General features: G+C 49.7%; 1 pseudogene; it reads left to right on the forward strand.

Moving 5' to 3' along the window:
* Positions 1-26,425, forward strand: part of LOC123356633 — a 584,020-nt pseudogene that overhangs the window by 11,474 nt on the left and 546,121 nt on the right.

A 26,425-nucleotide genomic window follows, 5' to 3' on the forward strand; every position in this document is an offset into this window, starting at 1 on the left:
TAAAAGAAGAAATGGACACAAATTGGACATCAGGAATGGTAACATACAAAAGCCAGTAGGTAAACACTTCAATCTCCCTGGTCATTCTATAACAGATTTAAAAGTCACTATTCTTGAACAAAAAAACTTCAGAAACAGCCTTCGAAGAGAAACAGCAGAACTAAAATTCATTTTCAAATGTAACACCATTAATCTGGGCTTGAATAGGGACTGGGAGTGGCTGGCTCATTACAGAAGCAGCTTCCCCTCTCTTGGAATTGACACCTCCTCATCTATTATTGGGAGTGGACTACATCCACCCTGATTGAATTGGCCCTGTCAACACTGGTTCTCCACTTGTGAGGTAACTCCCTTCTCTTCATGTGTCAGTATATAATGCCTGCATCTGTAACTTTCACTCCATGCACCTAAAGAAGTGAGGTTTTTTTACCCACGAAAGCTTATACCCAAATCAATCTGTTAGGGCTTGGCTACACTTACAAGTTGCAGCGCTGGGAGTTACAGCGCTGGTCATGCAGCTGTGTAGGGCCAGCGCTGGAGTGTGGCCACACTGACAGCTACCAGCGCTGCAGTGTGGTCACACTTGCAGCACTTTCCAGCGCTGTATTGAGAGGTGCATTGTGGGCAGCTATCCCACAGAGCACCTCGTCCCGTTTTGGTGCCGTTTTGGCGCTGAGTATTGTGGGAAGGGGAAGGAAGTGTGTGGGTCATTCCGCTTCCTGTTCCAACGCCCCGTGGTGCATCGCTTCACATCCCAGCATTCTGTCTTTCTGGCAACGTTTGGCGCCATTGTGAGTGTATTTCTGCTCTGTGTGTGAATCGCGATTTCTGTGGGAAATGGAGCCCGAGCTGCTGAGGACTGTGCTGATGAGTGTCGCTAGCACAACACGTTTGGCAGTCGAGCTATTCCTTCAGCTCCAAAGTGACAGTGAGGAGTCTGACGATGATATCGATATCGATTCTCCTGCCGCGTGTGACACCAAAGTGCTTGTGGCATTCACAGAAATGCTCAGCACCGTTGAACGCCGCTTTTGGGCTCGGGAAACAAGCACTGAGTGGTGGGATCACATCGTCATGGAAGTGTGGGATGACGAGCAGTGGCTGCAGAACTTTCGTATGAGAAAAGCCACTTTCATGGGACTGTGTGCTGAGCTCGCCCCCACTCTGCGGCGCAAGGACACAAGATTGAGAGCTGCCCTGACGGTGGAAAAGCGGGTGGCTATTGCAATCTGGAAGCTGGCAACTCCAGACAGCTACCGGTCAGTCGGGAACCAGTTTGGTGTGGGAAAGTCGACCGTGGGAATCGTTTTGATGCAAGTTTGCAAGGCAATTAATCGCATCCTGCTAAGAAAGACCGTGACTCTGGGGAGCGTGCAGGACATTGTGGATGGCTTTGCACAAATGGGTTTCCCTAACTGTGGAGGGGCGATAGATGGGACGCATATTCCTATTCTGGCCCCCCCCCACCTGGCATCAGAGTACGTTAATCGTAAGGGGTATTTCTCTATGGTTCTCCAGGCGCTTGTGGATCACCTCGGGCGTTTCATTGACATTTACACAGGCTGGCCTGGAAAGGTGCATGATGCACGCATCTTTCGGAACAGTGGCCTGTTCAGGAAGATGCAGGCAGGGACTTTTTTCCCAGACAGGAAGATCACAGTAGGGGATGTCGAAATGCCCACTGTGATCCTTGGAGACCCCGCGTACCCGTTACTGCCTTGGCTCATGAAACCCTATACAGGGAAGCTTGACAGGAGCAAGGACCGGTTCAACTACAGGCTGAGCCGGTGCCGAATGACTGTGGAGTGCGCTTTTGGGCGTTTAAAAGCCCGCTGGAGATGTCTGTATGGGAAGCTAGACTTGGGGGAAAGCAGCATCCCCGCGGTTATATGCGCTTGCTGTACCCTCCATAATATTTGTGAAGGGAAGGGTGAAACATTCAGTCAGGCATGGACCACCGAGATTCAAGTCCTGGAGGCTGAATATGCACAGCCAGAGAGCAGGGCTAATAGAGAGGCCCAGCACAGGGCTACAAGGATTAGGGATGCCTTGAGGGAAGAATTTGAGGCTGAAAGCCAACAGTAATGTTTGCTGCCTTGCCTGGGAGTGAATTGCACTGTTTACACTGTTATTCTATTATCCCTAATAATAATATGATTTGCAGTGCCTCTTTCTTTACTGGGCTAAGGTATCTTTAACTATCTGCTATAATAAAGACTGTTTTCAAAGCCAAGAATTGTTTTATTGAAAAGAAAAAAACTTCCTTGACAGACAGACAGACAGACACACAACATTTCATGAAAACAAGAGGGCAGGGGTGTGGGTTGGTGAACTGTACAGTCACAAGTTTGCATATGTCCTGTCTGGAGTGCTGTTTAACGAATCCTGCACTTCAGGGTGCATATACTGCATGGTGATGGGGGTTGAGTGCAGAGGGTAAGGGTGGTGGTAGGTATCAGGACTGGTTGGTGAACGTACAGGTGTTGGAGGCAGCTGGTGGTGGTAAGAACCTGAATGCTGGGGAAAGGCGGTTTGAGCTGACATTGGGGCACAAGGCAAAAAGCTTTGGGATGGGGGGGGGCTGTGGGGCAGCACGGGACTGCTCTGCCTGCATGGCTACGATAGCCTGGAGAGAGTCCGCTTGGCGCGACAGGATGTCTAGTAGCTGGTTTGTGCTTTTCCTCTTTGCCACAGCGTTTCTACGCCAATGTCTCTGGCGGATCATGCTTTCCTTCTCTCTCCACTCCTTCAATTCCTTTCTCTCTGTAGCAGAGTGATGAAGAACAGTTTTCAGCATGTCCTCTTTGCTCTTTCGGGGATTTTTTCTCAAATTTTGAAGCCTCTGTGCAGTGGAACATCTGCTCAGTCCAGTAGTCAAGGTCACTGTAGAAACCCAGAAATGACAACATTTAACAGGGGCAGCATTGTATCCACTATCTCCAGACATGAATTGTTACACTGAGGGAGTTCTCACTTTAGCATTCTTTTACCACACGCATAACACGACAGAAGCCACGAAATGGTGAGTGAGGGGTGCTTATAGAGGGAGAAGTGGGGCTTGATTGATAGAGGGGAGCTGGTTGCTTCGGGTAATCTGGAGTGATAGAGGGGTTGAGTGAAGATGCAGCTGCAGGGGTGATCGTCACTATCTACCTATCTCTTCACTAAAGAGTCTCCCAACATTTTTCACAGGAGTTAATCCTGGAAGATGTCTCCCTGCTGCGAGTCACTAGGGAACAGCGGGAGGCGCTTTTACAGCAATGTGGATTCCGCCCGGGACCCTACGCGGCTTGCCTGTGTTCAGAAATGGTCCCCCCCCACTCGCAGCACAGTGGCGCGGACGAGTCAGCGTGACTGGGACAAGGAACACAGTGGCTCTGCCTATAAACCTGCGCAGGCATATTGCCCACGCTCTGGCTGAAACTTTTGCTGAGATAACTGAAGCAGATTACCGCGACGTGATAGACCACATCAACGGGCTATTCTAGTCTGGCATGCATGCAGCCATAACCCCCCTTCCTCTCCAGAAACATTTCCACCCAGAAAATAAAAGCCGCTTACCGTTAACCCGCTCCTCTGCTTGTCCTTCTGCAACTGCTGGCTGCTGCGATTGGGTACTTTCCTCCTGGCTTGAGAAGAGCTCCTGGCTGCATGCCCACTCTGGGGTGTCTTCCCCCATCCCAGTAGCTTCACTCGCGGTTTCCTCCCCCCCCCGCCGCCTCCGCCTCCGCCTCCTCCTCCTGTCCCCCAGCCTGCTCAGAAGTGTCCATCGTTGTCCTGGGATTGGCAGTGGGGTCACCCCCAAGTATCTCGTCCATCTCCCTGTAAAAACGGCAGGTCGTGGGGGCAGCTCCGGATTGGCGATTCCCCTCGCGGGCTTTGTAATAGGCACTCCGCAGCTCTTTAACTTTCACCCTGCATTGTAGTGCGTCCCGATCATGGCCCCTATCCAGCATGGCCCTTGATATCTGCTCAAAGATATCGTAATTCCTACGGCCGGAGCGCAGCTGTGCCTGCACAGATTCCTCCCCCCAAACACTGATGAGGTCCATCAGCTCGCCATTGCTCCATGCTGGGGCTCGTTTGCCACGTGGAGGCATGGTCACCTGGAAAGATTAACTGATTGCACTCCACACCTGGCTGCAGCAAACAGGAAGGAGATTTTTAAAATTCCCGGGGCATTTAAAGGGCGGGTCACCTGAGGCAAGAGCAGTAGAGTGCAAACTGATGAGCAGAGTGGCTGAACAGGAATTCTGGGATACCTCCTTATTCCCTGGAGGACAATTAAAGCGCTGGTGAGTGTCCACACCTGCTGAGCAGCGCTGGATCACCAGCGCTGCACTCCTTATACCCCTGCCGGGATGGGTTTTCAGCCAGCGCTGCAACCAGGGAGTTGCAGCGCTGGTTGTGCCCTGCAAGTGTGGACGGGGTGTAATTGCAGCACTGGAAAGCCTCCACCAGCGCTGCAACTTGTAAGTGTAGCCAAGCCCTTAGTCTTTAAGGTGCCACCAGACTCCTTGTTGTTTTTGTGGATCCAGACTAACACAGCTACCCCCTGATACTTGACGATTCTAACATGTCATAACATAATTCTCTAATCAATTATATCTGTAATTATACGTAATTTACTCACACTTAGCAACATGAATTTTACAGCAGATAGAAACAATTAAAGAACCAGACTGATTAACAAGGTAAAAGTGGTGACCATAAAGATAAGACAATAAAGAAAGGAGGGTTTCACAACCACAACCATTGATAAGGGATTTATTGCCAGAGAGGATTATTTATAATAATAATACTAACTCTTCTGCCACTTTGAGCCAAGGAAGATGACCTTGGTATTCTACTGCTTAAAAATGACCAGGGATTACAACCATGGAATATTCTTTGTGACAAGTATCCCACAAATTCCACCGACCTCCCTTGTTTTCTTTGCCTGGAGTAGGGTTTCCGATTTCCAAACCTGATGTGATCTTGCAGCTGGAACGAGGGGAAGAGCCGTGGGTCCCGGACCTCCAGGGCTCTGAGAAAGAAGTGCTTCCAAGAGCTGCCTGCACAGGTGAGGACTTGGTTAAACCAACTCAAAAACTGTGTGGGAATGCAGGAAACATTTGGGATGCCCTACAAAGACCCTGTGAGCTCTCCAAGTTCTGGATTGTTCCTTGCAGATGTGGAATCATTATGGCAGATGTCATTCATGGCTTCCCTTGCAGCAGGTTCCTCCCCGGTCTCGCTTTCCCTTGAGTGTTCTGGTGAGATGCGGACCAAAACTGATCCTTTCTCTCTCCTCTGGGGAAGGGTTTGGGGAAAATCAGCTCCTGATAGGTTTGATCTCTCCCACACACATTTTGGATTGTTCATCCCTTTTTCCATTCCTCTCTCTGAAATTTCCTTTCTTTCCGGCACAGGGAGTGACCTATGTCTGGATTCTCTCTCTCTCCCATCAGGTGATGGGATGGTGAGTGAGAATGAGGAGGAGAAACCCCAGCAGGAAGACGCTCAGCAAGTAGAACCACATGGAACGTTATCGGGAAGATCCAAAGGGAATGTTTATGGGAGTTGTGCACTCCCAGAAAAAGCAAAAGCCTGTGAGATTCAGCAGAGGCCAGAGGAAAACTTCAGTAGCCACTCAGACCTTATAACCCGCAACAGAATCCACTTGGAAGGGAAATGCTACACATGCCATGAGTGTGGGAAAAGCTTCAGTCGGAGCTCAGACCTTCTCGTACATCATAGAATCCACACAGGAGAGACGCCCTACACATGCGCTGAGTGCGGGAAAAGCTTCAGTCGGCATTCAAACCTTATCACACATCGTAGAACCCACACAGGAGAGATGACCTACACATGTGCTGAGTGCGGGAAAAGCTTTAATCACAGCTCTACCCTGAGCGCACACAGCAGAATCCACACGGGTCAGAAACCTTATGGATGCTCTGAGTGCGGGAAAAGCTTTAATCGGAGCTCTGCCCTGAGCACACATAGGAGAATCCACACGGGTGAGAAACCTTATGGATGCTCTGAGTGCGGGGAAAGCTTCGGTCAGCGTTCACACCTTATCTCACATCAGAGACTCCACACGGGAGAGACGCCCTACACATGCTCTGACTGCGGAAAAAGCTTTAATCAGAGCTCTGCCCTGAGCAGACACCGGAGAATCCACATGGGTGAGAAACCTTATGGATGCTTTGAGTGTGGGAAAAGCTTCAATCGGAGCTCACACCTGATCACGCATCAGCGAATCCACACAGGAGAGAAGCCCTACACATGCGCTGAGTGCGGGAAAAGCTTTAATCGGAGCTCTGCCCTGAGCACACATAGGAGAATCCACACGGGTGAGAAACCTTATGGATGCTCTGAGTGCGGGGAAAGCTTCAGTCAGCGTTCACACTTTATCTCACATCAGAGACTCTGCAGAAGAGAGACGCCCTACACATGCTCTGAGTGTGGGAAAAGCTTCAAAAAGAGCTCACATCTTATTAGACATCGCAAAATCCACATTGGAGAACTGTTACAAATGCCTTGATTAGGGCTGGGAAAAGATTAAAAAAAAATCACATTTGCTAATTCTCACATAGTGATCTGTGCACCATCTTCACTGTGGTCTCTCAGGTCCACCAGATGAATTGCCTGCTTCTGCCTTTTGCAGCTCACCCTTCTTTGGGGTCAGTCCCATGATCTTTTCTATCAACTGCTTTCCTTTTGAGTCACAGGAGTGTGTGTCCCTCCTGCCAGGAATGTTCATCAGCTCCAGGTGGGGTACCCTGAGGCGAAAACTACCTGTGCCTGACATCCACTAGGGCTGCACATGGCGTTGGCTGCTCAAGTTAGTGATCTTGGTGTAAAAAGACAATTATAGTTGTAGAGCAGTTGCAGCCCAGGTGCAGGGGTTGGCATTAGCTTTCCCCGTGACCTGACCTAAACAAACCCTGAGCATCATGGTTATACTGTTCCCCCATTTCAAAGCAATTCTTAGTCATCAAGTTCCCCCTTTGGGAACAAATTGTTTCAGTCCCAGTTGCTCTGCTGTTGCTTCAGGTTGTGCTGCAGAGCAGATATTTTTGCTACCATTTTCCTCACTTCAAATATATTGAACTATAACCAAGAGCAGGAACAGGACAGGGCTTAGGGGAAAATGTCATTTCACCCTCTGTAACAGCAGAGGAAGATAGGGTAAGTCAGAGGGATTCCCTTATTCCCCATCACTTTCCCAGTCCCCCTGTTGTTCAGTTGGTTAGGTCAATATTTTTTCTAAAGGGCTGGGAAGAGGATTCCCTCCTAAATGACTTGGAACTAAGCAAAATACCCATGCATTGGGCTCCCAAAGCAGTTGTGGCCCAGGCCCTGCAGGAGGTCACTCCTGAAGAGATCTCCTTCCTAATCAGGTGCATGTTGCCTATTATTTGGGAAATGCAATCCCTATCTAGGTAGGGATGGGAAAATGGAAGTGACATTTTCGTTCAGCTCCCCCTGGGAGATGCTGCAAATGTGTAGAAAATGAAATCCTGTGTTGAATGTGCTATAGCTGCAGAAATATAACTATTTTTAATAGAGACCTGACATTTGGTGTCTTACAGGGATTCTAAGCCGCACCTGAATTTAGTCCCTAATTTAAATTTGTGGCACCAGATTAAAGAAATAAAAGATCATAGTTGGGGGAGTTGTACCTCACTATCGCCACTGATCTGTTGTGCAGTTGGTGAAGAATTCTACACCAGAGAAGTGTCAAATTACTCCAAGTAACGTCAAAGGTGTGACAAGAACTCAAGTAGAAATTGCAGGTAGTGCTGGTTGATTTTCACCCCCGAGATGGAAGCTGCGGTGACCTGTGGCTCAGGTAAACTATCTTTAGAATCTGCTCCCTAGTTAAGTGGCATTGGTCACACTCCTGAAGGACGCCATGATTAAATTGGGCACAACTGTCTTTTACCATTGGATCCAAAGTTTCATGAAGCACAGAGAGAAACAGCTGATTCCTTCAGAGCCATTCCATGCCTATGGGTCCCAATCTGGCTGCCTTGTTGGACAAGAAGCACTTCCATGCTGGGCAAATGATGGTAGCCAACGAGGGAATGTATCAGATTCCAAGTTCAGACTGCAGGATACATGAATGCGGAGTCCAAAGTCTGTGGTTTTGTCTCTTCGTTTTGCTCTAGCATCTAATGCATTTGTATCGCTTCTCCTCCTGCTGCTACTTTGAAGGATTAGCAAGTGTGAAAATAGAGCACAGGTGGTTTTTCTCATGATGCAGCCTTCCCACGTCGTGTGAGACCCCTTCCCCCCACACTTCTGGGAGAAGCCCCAGGGAGAAATGAACTCACAGAAATGGAAGGCTCCTAGGTTATTGCAGAATGTGTCTTCACACAAAGCTGACTGGGTGGAAATGGGAATTAAGAGAAAACTGCCCTCTGGGTTTATATGTTGTACTTGTTGAATAAATTGGTACCAGCGACAATGAAATTAAACATGAAGTTAATTAGTATCACGGAAGAGGCTGATTACGTGCTAACTTTCAGTGTTACAATATAATTCAGGTTTTCTTGTTCTCTCCCTGCCCCCTCCTACTATACAGGAAATGGAGGCTAATCCTGAAATTAAACTCTCACTCCAAAGGAATTAAAGTGGGGGAATAGGTGAGAGAAATAGCATGTGTGAGAATAATAGAGACCCAGTATAGACTGTAATTATTTCTATTTCAAATGGAATTTTTGATAAATTTTAAATCTTCTGTTAAGAGGAAAATTACTTGAGACAGTATGTGTAACCTTTTACCCAGTTAGAGGGTAACAGCCACAGACTTCTCCAGGTCTCTTGTTTGCAAAGCAAAGATGTCACATCAGGCAGGAGATGTCAAAATCTACAATGGTGATGGATGTGTGATGGGAGCTTTTCTGCATTGGTTTTTCGGTTTGGTTTGTTTTTTTTAATGTACTAGGCGATCCTCCGTTTGGAGCAATGTTGAGCTGCTGGACCTCCTCAGCATTTGGGGAGAGGAGGCTGTTGCTGTCTAAGGATTAATATGCTTATTTGCATAGTTAGAACGTAAACAGCTTTAACAGCTTTTGCATTAGCTTCCTCGTCAGAGGTGTGACATTAGTTTCCTCTGCCAGAGGCACCACCAAAGGTGTGATCCGATATCTTTCAACACCAGGTCATCAAAACAGGGTGTGAGTATTAACCAAAGCTTTGCAGCACATAATCGTGTATTACCATATATATAGATATCTTGAATAACTGTGATACAATTATAATTTTGTAATTCTAACTGTTTGTTTTACCATTTACTTATTATTTAATTGATTTTAATAAAAAGTCTTTATAACTATACCTGTCGGAGTGTGAGCTTCCTGTCAGACCCCCAAAGGTCCTTTTATAAACTCTGTAAAGCCTAATTCAAAACAAACATTATCTTCTAATCAAACACATTGGCAAGCCTAAACCCATATTAATTAATATCCATAATAATGATTATTAATATCAATTAAAATTAATTAAATAAAATTGAATTAAGTCAATAAATTAAATCAACACCACTAACACACCTCAAATCAGGCTACACTGTCCAGTCCCAGCTGTGCTCCAGCCTTAGAAATTATGATACATATGCACAGATTTCACGATGTATGACAGAAAGGGGCCATGACCGGGACACGCTGCAAGGCAGGGTCAAAGTGAAGGAGCTGTGGAACGCCTACTCCATGGCACGGGAGAACATAAGAACGGCCGTACCGGGTCAGACCAAAGGTCCATCTAGCCCAGTATCTGTCTACCGACAGTGGCCAATGAATTTATCCAGTTCCCTTTTAAACATTGTTATAGTCCTGGCCTTCACAACCTCCTCAGGTAAGGAGATCCACAAGTTGACTGTGCACTGCGTGAAGAAGAACTTCCTTTTATTTGTTTTAAACCTGCTGCCTATTAATTTCATTTGGTGACCCCTAGTTCTTGTATTATGGGAATAAGTAAATAACTTTTCCTTACCCACTTTCTCAACATCACTCATGATTTTATAGACCTCTATCATATCACCCCTTAGTCTCCTCTTTTCCATGCTGAAGAGTCCTAGCCTCTTTAATCTTTCCTCGTATGGGACCCTCTCCAAACCCCTAATCATTTTAGTTGCCCTTTTCTGAACCTTTTCTAGTACTAGAATATCTTTTTTGAGGTGAGGAGACCACATCTGTACACAGTATTTGAGATGCGGGTATACCATGGATTTATATAAGGGCAATAATATATTCTCAGTCTTATTCTCTATCCCCCTTTTTAATGATTCCTAACATCCTGTTTGCTTTTTTGACCTCCTCTGCACACTGCGTGGACGTCTTCAGAGAACTGTCCACGATGACTCCAAGATCTTTTTCCTGACTCATTGTAGCTAAATTAGCCTCCATCATATTGTATGTATAGTTGGGGTTATTTTTTCCAATGTGCATTACTTTACATTTATCCACATTAAATTTCATTTGCCATTTTGTTGCCCAGTCACTTAGTTTTGTGAGATCTTTTTGAAGTTCTTCACAATCTGCTTTGGTTTTAACTATCTTGAGCAGTTTAGTATCATCTGCAAACTTTGCCACCTCACTGTTTACCCCTTTCTCCAGATCATTTATGAATAAATTGAATAGGATTGGTCCTAGGACTGACCCATGGGGAACACCACTAGTTATCCCTCTCCATTCTGAGAATTTACCATTAATTCCTACCCTTTGTTCTCTCTTTTAACCAGTTCTCAGTCCATGAAAGGACCTTCCCTTTTATCCCATGACAGCTTAATTTACGTAAGAGCCTTTGGTGAGGGACCTTGTCAAAGGCTTTCTGGAAATCTAAGTACACTATATCCACCGGATCCCCCTTGTCCACATGTTTGATCCCTTCAAAGAACTCTAATAGATTAGTAAGACACGATTTCCCTTTACAGAAACCATGTTGACTATTGCTCAACAGTTTGTTTTTCTATGTGTCTGACAATTTTATTCTTAACTATTGTTTCGACTAATTTGCCCGGTACCGACGTTAGACTTACCGGTCTGTAATTGCTGGGATCACCTCTAGAGCCCTTTTTAAATATTGGCGTTACATTAGGTAACTTCCAGTCATTGGGTACCGAAGCTGATTTAAAGTTAATAGTTCCGCAACTTCACATTTGAGTTCTTTCAGAACTCTTGGGTGAATGCCATCTGGTCCCGGTGACTTGTTAATGTTGAGTTTATCAATTAATTCCAAAACCACCTCTAGTGACACTTCAATCTGTGACAATTCCTCAGATTTGTCACCTACAAAAGCTAGCTCAGGTTTGGGAATCTCCTTAACATCCTCAGCCGTGAAGACTGAAGCAAAGAATCCATTTAGTTTCTCCGCAATGACTTTATCGTCTTTTAGCGCTCCTTTTGTATTTCGATCGTCAAGGGGCCCCACTGATTGTTTAGCAGGCTTCCTGCTTCTGATGTACTTAAAAACATTTTGTTATTACCTTTGGAGTTTTTGGCTAGCCATTCTTCAAACTCCTCTTTGGCTTTTCTTATTACACTCTTGCACTTAAGTTGGCAGTGTTTGTTCTCCTTTCTATTTGCCTCACTAGGATTTGACTTCCACTTTTTAAAGGAAGTCTTTTTATCTCTCACTGCTTCTTTTACATGGTTGTTAAGCCACAGTGGCTCTTTTTTAGTTCTCTTACTGTGTTTCTTAATTTGGGGTATACATTGAAGTTGGGCCTCTATTATGGTGACTTTTAAAAGGGCCCATGCAACTTGCAGGGATTTCACTTTAGTCCCTGTACCTTTTAACTTTTGTTTAACTAACCCCCTCATTTTTGTATAGTTCCCCCTTTTGAAATTAAATGCCACAGTGTTGGGCTGTTGAGGTGTTCTTCCCACCACAGGGATGTTGAATGCTATTGTATTATGGTCACTATTTCCAAGCGGTCCTGCTATAGTTACCTCTTGGACCAGCTCCTGTGCTCCACTCAGGATTAAATCGAGAGTTGCCTCTCCTCTTGTGGGTTCCCATACCAGCTGCTCCATGAAGCAGTCCCCTGCTGCCGGCTCACCAGCCCCTCCCACTCGCCTCCTCAGACCCCCCCACTCCCGCAGCTCACCTGTCCCCACCCACTGCCTGCCCACTTGCCTCCTCAGCACCCCCCTTCAGTGCCCCCGGCTCACCTGCCCCCCTGCCACTCACCTCCTCAGACCCCCACCTTCACCTGCTATTGTGTCATACAGGAGGCCTGTGATGTGCAGGCGGTCAGATTAGATGCTCTAATGGTCTCTTCTGGCTGTAAAGTCGACTAATTTCTGAAAAACTGAGTGTAGCATTGGGAGCAGCGTCTGATGTTTCCCTGTCTAGCCGGCTTGCTGCCTAGAACGAACGCTCCTTGAGTGGGGTGATCCACAGGGAGTAGCTCAAACCTGCAAAGTCCCTGGCCAGGGGCAGGACATTGGCACAGCAAGGGAGGGGTGGGGCAGTGACATCACAAAGGCCTTTGGCAGGACCTCAGCCTATTGGTCCAAGGTGGTGGGGAGGTGGTGACCTCACAGAGAGATGCTGACATCAGCCAGGCAGGACAGGGGCGAGGGGCCAGGGAAACCTCAGAGACCCCTGTGGCTTTGCTTCAGCAAGTCTCCTTCTCCAGGTCTCTCTTTGAGGACTGAGAGAGTATTCGGGTTCACGGACGTGAGCGCCAGGAGGAACCTCTTTCGAGTTCTCTCCTTCCCTTCTAGTGATTTTACTAGAAAACAGCCGTCCCTGTTTAGAAGGTAAGAGCCTCCTGGAGGTTTGAAACCTGTTCAGTCTGATCCATCTGGTGAGAGTTGAATTCTAGGCATGGAAAACACGAACTTAAGGAGGCAGAATATTATTCCGCACCTGGGATTTTGTCCCTTAGACTCATTGGGGACATTAGGGTTTGTCCTTTTTGTTTCACTTTTTCCTCCCTCCCTCCTTTCTCTTCGTCTCTTGCTTATTTTGTCCTTTCTCCTGTTCCCCTCCCAACAGCAGGAGGGGTGTGTGTGTGTGGGAGAGAGAGAGAGATATGTGGAGGAGGGCTCTGCAGCTCCCACTGTGGGAGGACCACCTAAAAATGTGGGGCTGAAATAGTGCTCAGGCAGTCAGGGCCGGATTAACCTTTTGTGGGCCCCGGCACCAAACATATTTGTGGGCCCCTGGGTAGTCACTGTGGGCTCCGAGTGTGGGCCTGGTGGGGCAGTGCCATTGGTGCCATAGCATACCCGGTACTGAACCTCAGAGACATTTTTCATTTTGATCACACACCCCTACATGACTATATGCATTGCCCTACACAGCTCCCTCAGCCCCCGGGTTTTCTCATTGAGCTGTGCACCCATGTGGGTTTACCAGTGTCCACAGTGAGCAGAACTTTCATAGTGATCAAGGAAACTCCCAACAGATTTATCTCCTTCCTCATTCAGACCTTCTCTAGCCATGTCTCCAGTACCCCCCATGTCACCAGTCACGGCATGTGGTCCTAGTCTCAGCTCAGAGTTCTAAAACCAACAGACACCTGATCACTTCTGACAGATCCCTCCCTCAGCCCCCGTCCTGCCATGTGAGCCAGCCACCTGCAAACACCATCTCCCCAAAGTCAGGACTTAGCCCTTAGGAATCTGAAGCCACCAGCCTCTCTCCCTCTGCTCCCATCTACATGCTAGTCTGCTACCTGGTCACCACCACCTCTCCCCACCCTTGTTTCCTTTCTACTTTGGACATGCTCCCACCCAGCTGGAAGCTCCCTCTGCCAGCCTGACCTGCTCCCTCTTTCCCTGCTCCGCCTGACATTCCTGTCCTACTGGTGACCTCTGTTCCTTGAGGTGAACTCCAGTGTCTTTAGCAGCTCTAGCTTAATGGTCCCAGTAGTCACAGAGCCACCTGCAGCTTCTCTGGCTACAGCCATGGGGCCAGTTCCCAGAGGCCAGCCTTAGCCAGCTGCAGCTACTAGCCGCAGGAGGGGTGGCAATGCCAGGGCTGAGCATGCTTGAACCTTGCAACGGCTGCACTAGGGACTCTAAATCCTCAGCCCTGGCCCTAGGCAGCTGCAGACTCTGGAGTTAGGCACTTCCCTCCTCTAGGCCATGGCTTTAAATACCTGAGGCTTTGGCTACACTTGCACTTCAAAGCGCTGCCACGGCAGTGCTTTGAAGCGCTAAGTGTAGTCAAAGCGCCAGCGCTGGGAGAAAGCTCTCTCAGCGCTGTCCGTACTCCACCTCCGTGTGGGGAATAACGTACAGCGCTGGGATCCGCACTCCCAGCGCTGGGGCTTTGACCACACTGGCGCTTTGCAGCGCCGCAATTTGCAGCGCTGGAGAGGGTGTGTTTTCACACTGTGCTGCAGCGCTGCAAATTTGTAAGTGTAGCCAAGGCCTGAGATTCCCATCACCTGCAGCAGAGGCCACCAATTCCCACGCCCCCCTCAGCCAGCACCTAGTCGTGCAGAAAGTGCAGCCTGAGTGATTTTGGAGGCTGGGTGCCAGGAGGTTCCCGTCCCTGAGCAGCAGCTCTGCAACAAGCTCACGTGCTTCCCAGTTGGGACATTAGCCGTTACTGACAAGGTTTGTCTGTGTTCTTTTTTTTATCTCATTGTTAGGTGTGAGAAGTATAAACTGTTCAATATGTTCAATTAGTTGGTTAATAAGATGTTTATGAAGTAAATCACTGGCTTTAAAATAAGATCCAATCTGGAGCATATGAACTATTGACCCCTGGACTCCATCTCTGAGAGGGGACTTGTTTACCATCAGGACACAGGCTCAAACCAGCCCAAACCGGTTTTTCCCGCCAAAACCAGCCCTCAGCGTTCCATCTCCTCAGCACTTTTCCCGCCACAGAAGTGATATAAGGACGTGCTCAGCGCCTGCGCGGGGCCGTCCCCCCCAGCGACGGCCCGTCCACGGTCGGGTCTTCCCAGTGCTCCCGAGCCGGAGAGTGACGAGCCCCCTCGGTCCCGCCGTGAGACTGAGGCACAGGAGACCTGGCACCCCCATTCCTGCCGTCCTGCATCCCTGGTGTCCAGCCTCCCACGGAGCCCCCCGGGGAGTTAGAGACCCCGGGGGGGGCACTGGGGCTGGGCAGGAAAGTGACTCTGCCCCGGGGAACCTGGGAGAAGCCTCAGAGCTGCCTCAGCCCCAGTGGGATTTGGGGGGCAGAGACTGGGGCCTGGCGGGGGGGATCCCCTGTGGTGTGGGGGGAGATGGGGGTGTCAGGCAGGGAGGGGAGAAGCTGGAGTTGTAGGGAGGGGAAGGTCGGTGGGACGCGCGGGGGGGGTGTTGAACTGTCTCTGTGCAGCCAGGAAATTCCCGCGGGGGGGGAGTGGCGGGCGGGCGAAGGGGGGAGGGGGGTTAATTGGATCCTGTCCCTGTTTGTGCCACTTGCCTCTCGCCCCCGATACAAATTCTCTCTAGTTCTGCCCCTTTTCTCTCTCAGTGTCTCACACGGGGCTATAAAATCTGGGGCGATTCCCCCCCTTTCCCCTCCAATGATCAGCTCTCCCGTCTCCCCCGATTTCCCCCCTTCTCCCCATGAGTCTCAAACGTCAGTTTAAAATCTTCTCTAGTGAGGGGCATTTTCCCACCCATTTTATCTGCAGCGATTTGTCCTTGTTTAGGTGGGAAATTGTTGCCCTGAGTCATTCCCCAGCACATGGCTGCCTCTGGAGTGGGGGTGGGATGGCTCAGTGGTTTGAGCACTGGCCTGCTAAACCCAGGGCTGGGAGCTGACTCCTTGAGGGGGGCATTTGGGGATTTAGTTGGGGATTGGCCCTGCTTTGAGCAGGGGGTTGGACTAGACACCTCCTGAGGTCCCTTCCAGCCCTGATATTCTAGGAGATGCCGGGTCTCTGCCAGGGCAGGGAAGGGAGGCGCCCGTGTCCTCCATGGGGACTGCCCAGACCCCCCTTTCACAATCCCAGTTGCTGCCCCCTAACTACCAACACAGTTGCCCCCAACCACCAGTTGCCAGTCACCCGCCCGTCCCCCACTGCTGCCCCCTTCCTTTATCCAGTGACCTTTCAGCTCCCCCTCCCCCTCCCTTTTAATCAGCTCCTCAAAGGGCTCCCTGCTGCCCATGGGAATGGTGGGGGTGGGGGAACCGTTACTTTGTGTTTATGTATTGGACAGTCGTATAAAATCCAGTCCAACAGTCCCCCTTTTCCACTAGTTGGTTAACAGCAATATAAAATCCCCTCAGATCTTGGTGTTTTTCTCTCATGTTATCAAATACGCAGTTTGTGACACATTTTCTTTGCAAATCTCAAATATTCATATAAAATAACCTAAACGTTTGCCCCACTTCTCTCTAGTTGTCTATTTCTAATTGAATATGCCCTGAGATTTCCCCCTGTCTCTGTAGTTATAAAATACCAAGAAAATCTCAGATTTACACCTTTTCTTAGATTCTTGAACCTGGATATAAAATGTTTGCAAATGTTGCCCATTTCCTCTTTATTCATTTATCAAATATTGATGTGAAACACTCAGATTTTGCCTGCTATCAACTGATATAAAATCCCTCTGATTTTCCACTTTCCTCTCTATAATTTGCAAAATGGATCCAAAATCTCTCAGATTTCCACCCTTTCTCTTTCATTTCTGAACATTGCTCTCAAAGCTCATGTTTTGCCTTTTTCTGTCATTATCAAATGTCAGTTAAAAATCCTCTCGGGTTTGGGGCTGTTCCCCATGTTTCTAAATCCCAGCAACTTCTTCCTTCGAGGGAACCTGTTGCCCTGAGTTCTTCTCCATCATGGAGGTCACAGGGGGTTAAATTGCCCAGAGATCATCTTTCCCGACTCCTTTGTGAATCATTTGGTCCCTCTTTTACCTCTGTTAAAATGTTTGCCGAAGAAGAGACCAGCCACATATTTAATACCCATCAAAGCCAGAGGCCTCCCCCTGTTTGGGGATCAGTGGTTCCCAGCTGATAACAGGAGAGTTGGCTGGACCCTTTTCTTTTCTCCAGCTGGCACGGGATGAGGAGGTTTCTCTGAGTGCAGTGTGAGTTGAGAAGTATCCCAAACCCCATGGCAAATGGCCTCTGTGAGGGGTTGATTCCCGCAGTGCTAAGATGCAGCCACCTCTGGGGTGGATCCATGGTGGCCATTATTTGCTAGTGACAGTCATGGACATTTCTTACCTATTTTGTCCCTCCAGGCCTTCCATACTCCAGTTCAAGAGACATCCCCCAGGGCTCCCTCTGCCTGTGTGACTGGCCAGCAGGGGGCGGTGGTCACTTTCTATCCACTTCTCAGGCACTGTGAGGTAACAGTGTTGCTGGGTGGGGGTGGGGCTGTGGGGGGAGATAGCAGCTGAAGGGGGATTGTGGTGGGGGGAGGCCTCTGGGTGGCTGGGCAGGGGGTACCCTAGTGAGGTTGGTGGGTTCTGGAGATTTGGGGTTTCAGGGGGTGGGTGTGATGTGCCCAGCCCTGAGGCTGTGGGTCCTGGAGGTGGGTATCGCTGGGGGCCTGGTGGCTGCAGAACAGCCGGGGTGGGCGTCTCTTGGGGAGGCGGGACAGGGGGTTAGAGGGAACCTGGTGCTGTGCCAGGGGCTCTGTCTGGGCTTCCCCGGCTGGCTCCTGGGATCGCTGCCCTGCCCCGTGCACAGAGTGTGTGTGGGAGAATCCCCGGCGCTAGGCCAGGGGGTGCCCCTGTAAAGCATCAGAGGATCCCGCAGGGGGGAGGAGGGGGTGCCAGGCAAAGGGCAGGGCAGATCCTGCTGGAGGGTGGGGGGGAGGGGATCTAGGTAGGCAGTGTGGGACTGAGTTCCCAGTGGGGGTCCCTTTTGGGGGGTCTCTGGCTGTTGGGGTCTCTTGGTGGGGGGAACCCTTTGGGATTCCCAACCTGTCAGTGATGGTCTGGTGGGGGTTCTCTGGCCGGTGGGGCTCTGAGGGGTATCTGAGGTCCCTGGCCAGGGACTCTGGGGGCTGGGTCCCAGGGAATATCTGGGGGTGGAGGGGCTCTGGGGGCTGCTCCTGACCTTGCTGCTTCTCCCTGATTAGCTTATGCCAGAATCCTGGCTCCAAGCACTGCCCGACATTCCCCGGCCGGGCCCAGTCACTGTGATAACTTTCTAGCCACTTATCAAACACTGTGAAGTAAAATGACAGATTTTTGCTTTTTTCCCCTCTTGAAAACTGCAGGAACTTCCAGTTCCATTGTCCTAGATTGTCCAGTCCTTATCCTAGATCTGGGGGGTGAGGAAGGTGGGAGGGGGGTCAGCACTGCCACACAATGGTCCCTTCCACAGCATTCTGGACTCATTCTTTCTGAACTCTGGTTTCATTGAGACCATTGTTAATCCAGAGTCACTGTATGGAAAGACAAGGAGTGACTCTGGATGGCCAGGGGGGCAAATGAGATCAGCAATTCTCCCTGTGAGGAGGGGCTCTCATTAGCTGCTCTCCCCAGAGAGCTAAAGGAGGGAAGCTGCTCAAACGCTCTGTCCCTCTCTGCTCAGGATATTGGGGTTCAGCTTCCTGGGTCAGAGGCTGCAGCCTCCATTGTGATCTGGGAGACCAGGCTTAGCAGCTGCTGCTCCCCCAGCAGGGTTCTGTGCTGGGAAGTGACCTGAATTAAAGCTGCTTCTCTGCCCGGCCCAGGGGATGACTTTCTCCAGCTGGTCCTAGCCCCCTAGGGCAGCCCTGGGCCCTGTTAATACTAAATTCTGAGCCAGAGTCTCCAGGTAACTGACAGACCTCAGGGAAAGTGCTGGGGTCTGGCAAGAAAGTGACTCTGCACAAACAGACCCCCCTCATTTCTCCTCCCTGTAGCAATTGCCAGGAGAAAATCCAGCCATGGGAGAGCAAAGCCCCCAGGAATGGGACTGTCCCAGCCAGAGGGGCAGGGAGAGAGGACAGAGGAAGGAAAGACTGAAAGGGGCAGTGGTAGAAATGAGGGGGGAGAGATTTCCAGCTCTTTAGTCCACCCAGACACATGTATTGCTGCATCCCTGGGCAGAACCACTTTCCAGTGGACAAAACAAGGATCAGACAGAGGAAAAGCCAGTTCCTGACTCCATATTCCCCCTGCTGGGATGTGGCTGCCGTGGGGTCAGTGTCTGAGGGAATCCCCCACAGTGACTCCTTTGGTTCTACTCTTTTCTAGCCTTGTGTTCAGAGACTTCATTACGGGGTGAGGGGAGGGAGAAGGGTGGTTAAAAATGTGTCTGGGCTTAGCCTGGCAGGAGGGGCCACGTCAACATTGTAATAAACAGACTGAGCATTTCCCAGCATGGCAGAATCTAGGGTGTCTGCAGGGAAAGGGCCTGGGGGAATTCTGATATGAAATTAACTAAAACCGATTCTGAAACGCCCACAACTGCCCTTCTCCCCCAGACAGGCTGCAGAATGGTGTCCATGCTTTGCTCCAGCTCATTCCAGCCTGGCGTGGGACAGGGAAGAGAAATGGCTGCAGTGGAGCCAACTCAGGTAGAGATTATCGGGGGGTTGCTGGTGGGTTCCTGCTGGAGGAGAGGGAGAGAAAATACACCAGAGATGGGAAGGTTTGCACAGTCTGGTCTGGAGGTTGGAGCGGGGCAGGAAATTCACAGCGTGGGGAAAGGAGGAGGCCAGGGTGTGGCAAACCTGCTGGGAGTTATTTAATAAGTGGCCTAGATTCTAGGAACAGACCCAGGAGGTTCGGAGGTGGAAATGCCCTAATTTGTGAAGAAAGAAAATAGCCCACCTACATGGAGCTAGTCAAACTGACCAGACTCCCAGGGCTGGAGCCTGACCTCTGAAGGGGGCAACCATGAGTCAGGCTTATTGGAGCTGCCTCTCCCTTCATATCCCCTCCTCACAATGAGGAGGTTATTGGGCTTCCTACCAGGGAGTTTTCCCTGAACCCCGCTAGGGGCTCCATCTCCTGTATCAGTCGGTGGCTAGTAGGTGTGTGATGGATCTGCTGGGAGAGACAAGGGGCTCTCTCTTCGTCCCGTCACCCTGGTATTTGCTGGATACACTGAGCGGGGTGGGGGTGGGACTCTGTTGACTGCGATCCACCCAGAGCTTCCATTTGATTGGCTCCTCTCTGCCAAAAATAGTGGGGCTGTGAGTGGGGAAAGAGGTCCTGAGTGTTGGACTCTTGCTCTTTCAGGGGCCGGTGACCTTCGAGGAGGTGGCTGTGCATTTCACCAGGGAAGAGTGGGCTCTGCTGGACCCCACTCAGAGAGCCCTCTACTGGGATGTCATGCAGGAGAACTATGAGAATGTGACCTCGCTGGGTAAGGGTTCCTGTTCCCTCTGTTCTTTCAAATGATACCTCACAAGCGATACTGTGTACAAAATTGATCATAATTTTCTAGAAGAGTGAACACAGGGGTGTAGACAGATACAGTGTCTGTGTGTGTGTGTGTGTGTGTTCCCAGCAGATATGTGGGTATTTCAATCCCTCACAAGCATAGTGTTCGGCATCTTCAAGGACCTGGGGAACTGGTCCTGGGAATTCACTGGTTTACCAAGTGTGACACTGTATGGAATTGTGAGACACTTTGGTATTAATAATAAAATAATAATATAATCTGATAAAATTGCAATGAATTGTGCTAGATATGCCATGTAAGGTGTCAGTAAAAATGTCATGATTTGCCAAGTATGATAATATTGTTTCTACGTTTGTATCACCTTTGTATTGTGAGTTATAGATATGTAGGGTATATCTGTATTTCCAGACTTGTGCAGTGTTTCTGGGTGACACCCCCAGATATATTGGCATCAGCACTGCCCCCTTTTTGATGGCCCATTGAGAGTCATCAGCTGTACAATGAGCCCATGGAAAGGACCAAGGGGATACACCTATTGAGTCAGCAAGACATGCCGGGGTATGCCTGTATAATGAGAACTTCAAGACGTTTCCATGCCACGTGCTGTGAATCTTGTATTTGGGACACAGGAAGTACAGGCCACATGGCAAAAGGAATGTAAAGGGCAGCTGCATCATCTCCATTTTGTCTTCATTCCCCCTTCCTACCTCTGGAGCACCTTCTCTACAAACTGAACCCTGGAACAAAGGAGTGAATGACCCATCCAAGCTGTGGATGTGTTCCAGACGGACTTTCAAGCCAGCAACTCACCATTACTGCTAAGAACCTGATATATCCATTTTGGAATGTATCTGACTGCTTTCCCATTTAACTTCTTTCTGTCTTTCTTTCCTTTAAACCTTTAGTTTAGATGCTAAAGGATTGGCTGGAAGGATGGAATTTTGGGTGATATCCAAACCTATACTGACCTGGTGATGTGGCTGACCCTTCGGGGTCAGAGGAACACTTTGTTTATGTGAGCAGAGTTTTTAAATAACCTCTCACTGTACTGGACCTAGCTGCTGATTAGGAGCCAGAGAACTGGGATAGAATAAAGGGGGCCGTGTGATTTCTTTTTTCAGCTTCTCGATAACCCAGTTGGTGACTGGTCGGTGAGTTTAACTTCAGTGTTAACCAGCAGTTTTGGGAGCATCTGCTCTCCCTTTTTCAGCCTGCCCTGATCTTGGCATTTTCAGTGAGAACTGCCCCTGGCCCACCAGGTCACACTAAGCACTGAAGTTAAATTAATAGAATGTTTGTTTTTTTATGACCAAATCAACTGAACTCCTTTGTTTTCTTTCATCTGAGCAGGGTTTCTTGTTTTCCAACTTGATGTGATCTCCCAGCTGGAACAAGGGGAAGAGCCATGGGTCCCAGACCTCCAGGGTTCAGAGGAAAGAGAGATCCTGAGATCTCCCTGCACAGGTGAGGAAACATTAAACCACCTCAGAATCTGTAAGTGCCTGAAGGAAACATCTGGGATGCCCAACAAAGCCCTTGGGGAGGTCTCTCAGTTCATTATTGTCCCTTGCAGGGGTCATATCCTCAGGGTAAATATAGCTCATGGCTTCCTATAGATCCTAGCAGACACCAGGCAGTAGCTTCCTCCCTTCCCCCTGCGTATTTGGATGGGATGTGAAGGCTGAATTCTTCCCCCTCCTCTCTCCTATTTGGGGGAAGAGTTTGGGGGAGTTCAGCTCCTGATTTTTATTTGACCTGTCTTCAGCACTTGTTTTTGTTTGGTCTTCCCCTTTCCATCCCTGTCTGAGGTTTCTGTCTCTATCACAGCAGGTGATGCAATGGCATGTGAGAAAGAGGAGCAGAATTCTCAGCCTGAAAATGTTGAGCCAGTGGGTAAAAACAGAGCATTATCGCAAAGATCGAAAAGGAATGTGTCCAGGAGTCATGAGCAGGGAAAATCCTGGGAGATTCAGCAGAGACCAAAAACAGATCAAGGAAACCAGCCAGGGAAGAAAGTGGATAAATTTATTTCCTGTTGGGGAACTCAGAAGATCCTCATGGAAACCACAACACAGCAGGATATCCTCAGGCGAAAGAGAAAAAATACATGCCGGGAGTGTGGAAAAACCTTCTCTCACAGCTCAGCCCTTTCTGTACATCAGAGAATCCACACAGGGGAAAAGCCCTATGAATGCAGTGAGTGTGGGAAAAGCTTCACTCAAAGATCAGCCCTTTCTGTTCATCAGAGAATCCACACAGGGGACAGGCCCTACGAATGCCGTGAGTGTGGGAAAAGCTTCACTAGCAGCTCAGCCCTTTCTGTTCATCAGAGAATCCACACAGGGGAGAGGCCCTTTGAATGCCGTGAGTGTGGGAAAAGCTTCACTAGCAGCTCAGACCTTTCTAGACATCAGAGAATCCACACAGGGGACAGGCCCTATGAATGCACTGAGTGCGGGAAAACCTTCAATCGCAGTTCGCACCTTATTAGGCATCAAACAATCCACGGATGAGAGAGGCCCTATGAATGCCGTGAGTGTGGGAAATGCTTCACTAGCAGCTCAAACCTTAGATTTAATTTACCCTGGTTCCTCAACTGTTGCTACAGCTCTACTACCCATCAGTCCAAAGACTGAGAGAAATGGAGAGTTCCAACTATTGTCCTTTTAGTATCTTATTGTTCCTCTCTCTGTTTTTTGTGCTGGCCTTTCTATTCTATCATTTTCTGCCTTTGTTTAGTTGGTAACAGTTGGTTTCCATCACTCACGTTTGTTTGTTTAAATCTCTATCCGTTGTTAAATAAATTTTTTGCTTGTTCGATAACTGTACTCAGGTGCTGTGTGAGATACAGTAGCAATGGTCCACAGTAAAACTAGCAACCTGGGATACATGGGGAAGAGAGGATCTGGGATTTCACCGAGTATCTGGTGATCTGGGCTTGACCCCAGAGGGGGGACACATTGAAGGAACTCAAGAGTTAAGGTGGCTGCTGAAGCTCAGAGGAGGGTCCTTGAGTTCCAGCAGGCTGGTGAGTTTGGTCACTAACATCCAGCTGCCAAATGCAAAACTCCCTCTTCCTTGTGGCAGGTGGCAACAAGGAGACTCACAGTCCTCAGCACCCTGAGAAGGGTCACAATGTGTCTCTATGTTGATCCACCTGTCAAATTCACACAGGGAAAGCTCCCGATAGCACAAAACTCTGCCCTATGAAATCATGGAACATGTGCTCTTCGCTCTGTGAAAGCATGTAAAGAATCCAAGCGCTGGAGGACCGAGTCTGGGGGCTGGAATCAGCACGACCCAGCCCCTCCGTATGTAGCAGGAACAAACACAAACCTGGTCTTTAAAACAAGCTGTCCCCTTCCTTCTCAGGGAAGATTTTTCTGTGATTGAAGTTGAGCTTCAGTTCCCCTCTCCTAGGGGCGGGGCTGGTGTGGGGCCAGCTCCCAGTGAGATCTGTTTTCACCATTGCCCCCTTTCAGTCACTCTGGGATCCTAACTCTGCTCCCAGCTGTCAGGCAGCTTCCAGCCCATCCACCCTGCTCACTAACTCTGTGGTCATGTGTCACTCCCTCTGCCAGCACTCACAGCTTGCAGAAAAGCTATTCCTGCCAGCTGCATTGGTGGTATAGTGGTGTGCATGGGTGCTTTCTAAGCACTTCGTCTGGGCTTGATTCCCAGCCAATGCAATAATGGCTTTTTCTCTTCTGTTGTTTCCTCATCTGGAAGTGGTTTAATTTCAGTCACATTGTGTTACAATCACATTATCTATAGAATGAAACAATAAATGTGTCGAAGTCCAGCAGGTCATACAGGATGGAGGCACACAAGGGGCTGGAATGTGTCATCTGAGAAAGACAGAACCCTTGGAAACCTGCATCTCCCCTCCCCTGGCCTTGCGTGTTACGATTCCAGCTGCGTGAGCTGTTTGTAGGATGTTCCGGCATGATGGGGAAATGAAGTTTTGAGTCAGTTTTTGCTCCTGCAGATTCCTTTGCTGTTACAATTATAATGACATGAACAAAAGGGAGGCAAAATAAACATAACCCCCAAATTGCAATACAGGTGGGGAAAGAGACGATCACGGTTAAGCCAAACACGTCAAAATAAAAATTAATACTAAAAAAGGGGAGGGGGGAAGAGATCAGGTATGTGGAGATCCCCTTGATAGTTCAACGCACATTGTTAGAATCAAAGTTCAGACTTGACACTGGAAAACCCGCAACTACCTGTCTCTCTGAACACCTGCGATGAGCAAGATGGAGTTGGGACACCTGTTCTGCTTCAATCATTTATTGTCTCTCTGTTCTCTCCTTCTTCTCCCCCCAATTCCTCGTCTCCAATGTCTCTGCCTTTCTCCTCTTGCTCCCTCTCCCCTGCCCTTTCCAGGAACTCACACTCTACAGCATTTAGGACAAGCCAGAGCTCCCATGTTCTGCACATGAGCCTGTGTCAGAGGACGTGTGACCCCGGTCAGAACCAGTCACCAGAACAATATGACCCTTTATGGGCGACTTCTCTGCCTGCTCTGCAATTTACACACACCCCCACTGAAGGGGGAGGGGTACAGCTCTGACAGAGGCCTCACAGGAGAAACTTCAGCCCAAAGACAAATGTGTGTGAAATGCTGAGAAGAGAAGAGCCCCCTTCCCCTCCCCCCAAAGCCACAGAACTGTAGTGTCACCCCGATGGCACCAGCACAGGGAACCCAGTGAGATGGGGTTACAGAATACAAGGGGGAGGGAGCAGGGGAGAGAGGTGACAGGGACTCTCTCTCTTTCCTTCTCTCTTCACTTTCTGTTCTTCTCTTTCCCTCCAGGAACTGCAGTCACAGCAGGGAGGGGTTTGTCTCTTTATTAGGGATCCCTCTGTGTCACGGACGCTGCAAAAGTCATAGATTCTGTGGCTTCTGCAGTGGCCTCTGCGGCTGACTCCGTGGCTGCCCCAGCAGCTGGCCTGGGGGTAGCTTGAGCAGTGGTTCCAAGGGTGGCAGGAGCAGCCACAGCTCAGTGGCTCCTGGCACCTGTCCCGAGGTGGCCGGAGCAGGGCTGGCCTCTGGGGCTCCCCTGACCTGGCAGCATCTGGAGTGGCAGTGGGTCCCCAGGGCTTCTCCCCCCGTACATGGTGCCACGGGCCCCCTGGACTCCCTGCGCCCACAGCTGGTGCCACGGACCCCCTGGGCCTCCCTCCCCAAGATTAAATGAGGGGTATTTATGGTATAAGTCATGGCCGGGTCATGGGCAATGAGCTTTTGGGTTTTGCCCGTGATCTGTCCATGACATTTACTAAAAATACCTGCGATTAAATCTTCATCTTCCTCATTATTGATCAAATAAATCAAAACGCCTCCACCTGCAAGTGGATTTAGCCCAGGACCCTCAGAGTCAGCAGCTGTTACGCCCCCACTGAGCTCTCTGGTCAGGTGTCCTAGCGCTGGAAGCCTCCTGTTTAGATCCTAAAATAGCGTTTTTGCACCAATGGGGCTGAAATTTTGGACCGGACATTGTAGCTCCACCGTTATTTTAGTGAATTGCTTCAAAACAGCAAGTCAGGAAAGTCTCCTAAGTGCCAGACTCTCTGCCATGGAAACAGCTGCCCCTGCTCTGCAGGAGTCTGTGCGTTCCACACAGCAACGCACACACCTGCTCCACACTGAAGGGGGGTCAGACAGTGACAGGGTTGGTAACACAAATACTTCAGACTATTAACTCCAGGTCCCTTCCTTTCTTTAACCCAGGATGTGCCAGTCACCTGGTAACCATGGTGTTATCTTCACCTTAAAATACTGCTCAGGACATTTTCAGTGAGCCCTGCACCCCCTGCCCTCCCTGCAGCCAGCCCCTGTCTCCAGCCAGCCCCGCACGCCCCGGCTCCAGCCAACCCCTGCTGCACCCCCCTGCCCTGCCCGCAGCCAGCCCCTGTCTGCAGCCAGCCCCGCACCCCCTGCCCTGCCCGCAGCCAGCGCCTGTCTGCAGCCAGCCCTGCACCCCCTGCCCTGCCTGCAGCCAGCCCCACACCCCCTGCCCTGCCTGCAGCCAGCCCCTGTCTGCAGCCAGCCCTGCACCCCCTGCCCTGCCCGCAGCCAGCCCCTGTCTGCAGCCAGCCCTGCACCCCCTGCCCCGCCTGCAGCCAGCCCCTCTCTGCAGCCAGCCCCGCA

This window comes from Mauremys mutica, chromosome 26 (genome assembly GCF_020497125.1).
Source record: "Mauremys mutica isolate MM-2020 ecotype Southern chromosome 26, ASM2049712v1, whole genome shotgun sequence".
NCBI lineage: Eukaryota > Metazoa > Chordata > Testudines > Geoemydidae > Mauremys > Mauremys mutica.